The 2,500-nt window shown below is 40.5% G+C and overlaps 1 pseudogene; it reads right to left on the bottom strand.

Annotated features, from left to right (window-relative positions):
• LOC142916144 (28S ribosomal RNA) overlaps positions 1–2,500 on the bottom strand; it is an 8,696-nt pseudogene that overhangs the window by 3,030 nt on the left and 3,166 nt on the right.

Below are 2,500 nucleotides of genomic sequence, written 5' to 3'. Positions count from 1 at the left end.
CCTTACTGAGGTCTATTGACACTATTTGCGCGTTTTCGTGCTTTTGCCTGGCGTTGTGTATGATGAAGTGTAGTAATGCACTATTTTCGAATACCGGGAGGAATGCTTTCTGCCTGTAATTAAGCTTTAATTGCTGTCCTAGACGATAACTTAAAATTTTGTGTAATAGCCTAATTACAATTGATGAGATGGTTATGGGTCTCCAATTTGAGGGTTTTTCTAAATCCTCTTTAGTTTTAGGTATAAGTCTTGTTCTGTGTTGTTTCCATATTTGTGGTATATCCTGTAAATAAAGGATGATATTTAAGATATCTAGTAAATATTTTATTGGTAAAGTCCTAAGATCGCTAAGAATAATGTTGTCCTGTCCAGGTGACTTATCCTTCATAATTGCTAGGGTCTTAATCAACTCATCTAAGGTGATTGCTTTTACAATATCGATGCAGGATTGGTCGTTTTTTTAATTTAAAGGGTATATTATCTGGAGGAGAGTTTGACTCGAATAAAGTAACGAATGTTCCCCGTATGCTTTCTTCAGTTGGGTATATACTTGGCCCCGATCTATCTGAAGTAATCTCGTCTAATAGAGCTTTCTTGTTCGTATGGTATAAATATTGATACCTCCTGTATTTAGTTTGCTTTGATTGTCTTCGATGCCTATTCTCATCTTTCTCCTGTTGGTTTACACGATCTTTCCTATTAATTGGTTTACTTCGATTTAAAAACTTTTCTACATGAGAATTGAGTAGCAGTAACGCCTGATTGTGACTTAAATTCTCGATCTTTAGATCGGTAATTATGACCTGAAGATCCTCAGCTGCTGTCAGTGATTGTTCTTTTTCGGCCCTTATTGCTGGCTGATCTCCTTCAGAAGGTGTAGTTGTTATTTCCGATGTTGTCGGTAAAACTAAGTTAACAAGGCATTGATTTTCTACCTTATAGGTGGTTTCTTTCAATGTCCTTACCAATTCCTTATACTTGATATTTCTCCGCTTCCCTTTAATCGCTTCTAGCGTTCTGTGTGGCATAACTGAGTTCTGTATTAGTTGATTCATGTTTATGTCCTCATCATTCTGTTGGGCTTCTTTATGGGCCATAATTTCTACCTCTTCTTCTCCCCATCTAACTTTCCTTCCTGGTGCGTTTTGCTGTAGTCTAGCTTCATGTTCTGTCGGATGAGTTCGTCTAGTATGTACCCCTAAACCTGTTTTCGTAGTAAAACCTCTGCTACAATATGAACAACTAAATAGTGTTTCCTCAATTGTGGTGGTTATAGCACTAGTTTTACCTATTAAACTTTTGCAAGTTCTTCCGTAGTGTGACGCTATCTTGTGTATGCTATCTGCTGTGCGATTACAAATTCGACATTTATACGTTTTGTTTGCGTGCGGATGTACCCGTGTCATATGTGATGACCAAGTTCTATGGTCTAGGAAAACAAGATTGCATGGATAACATTTGTTCTGATCTGTGCATGGGTAGTCCCATGAAAACATGTCCGAAAGGATAAATTCCGTAGTCAGCTCGTCTGTTAATCGCTCATTCATGAGCGATGTTAGATGTCACCGAGTAGTCCGTCCGGTTTATTTTCTTTATAATTCGCGACTTACGTTTATAGCACACAGGGTTGTCGGCCCAAGTGTATGCTATTGTGATCAGCTTTTTCACCGCACATCGGCAGCTAATCGTCGGTCAAAATTGACTCCTTCGATTTGCACTTCTAGCAATACAACTGGTGTAATGGAAAACTGTGGTGAAAGTTTCAGTGTTTCGTTTTGATTTAACCAATATATAAATGTTTCGCCTGAACCCACCATCAGCCGACTGAACTAATCAGCAAAGATCGTTACGCAAATAAGGCATGCCTGCACCATACCAGATTAGTACATTGGTATGATAGAGGGCTCAGCTGTAACATCATCATATAGTTACAGGGTGGTGGTTAATTCACTTATTTGCATACGATATGCAATCAATGCAGAAAGAGCAGAGAAGAATTGCAAGTACACTTAGGAAAAAAAAAATACACGTAAAAGAAATTGTAGTGAGACCCAATGTACGATTTGGCGGTTTAAATCCCCTTTGGCGTCAGTCTCTTTGTTGTAGATCTTGTGGAGTTGCGTTGCGAAACCCCAGGACACGACTGCCACACGGGTAGCCACTTGTTTTCCGTGAAATACACGCAGGAGAAACCAGGCCCAAAGTCAATCCATTCAAGTTTGGTTGGCACCTCCTGGTCAGCAACAATCCCGTTGGTGTCGTTCACACTCATCCTTGCACAGCATTTCTTCCGGCAGTGAAGTTGAGATGATTCACACCTTGGGCTGCCCTCTTGCCTTGTGCCAGCTTCGAAGTGGTTGCTTCGATGTTGAGCCACGCAAGAAAGTTGTTATCCAGCACTCAGTCGTCCTTCACTCAACAGCAGTCACCACTGTGGTTGTAGTGGTCGCTACTGAGGTCTAAGACACGATTGCGTTAGAGACCAAAAGGATTGCCTGTG

Source organism: Petromyzon marinus, unplaced genomic scaffold, assembly GCF_048934315.1.
Source record: "Petromyzon marinus isolate PM22_M1 ecotype Great Lakes invasive population unplaced genomic scaffold, UKy_Petmar_22M1.pri1.0 PM_G_Scaffold_38, whole genome shotgun sequence".
NCBI classification, from domain to species: domain Eukaryota; kingdom Metazoa; phylum Chordata; class Hyperoartia; order Petromyzontiformes; family Petromyzontidae; genus Petromyzon; species Petromyzon marinus.
Note: the sequence above shows the minus strand (reverse complement) of the source record. Positions and strands in the feature narration are given on the sequence as shown.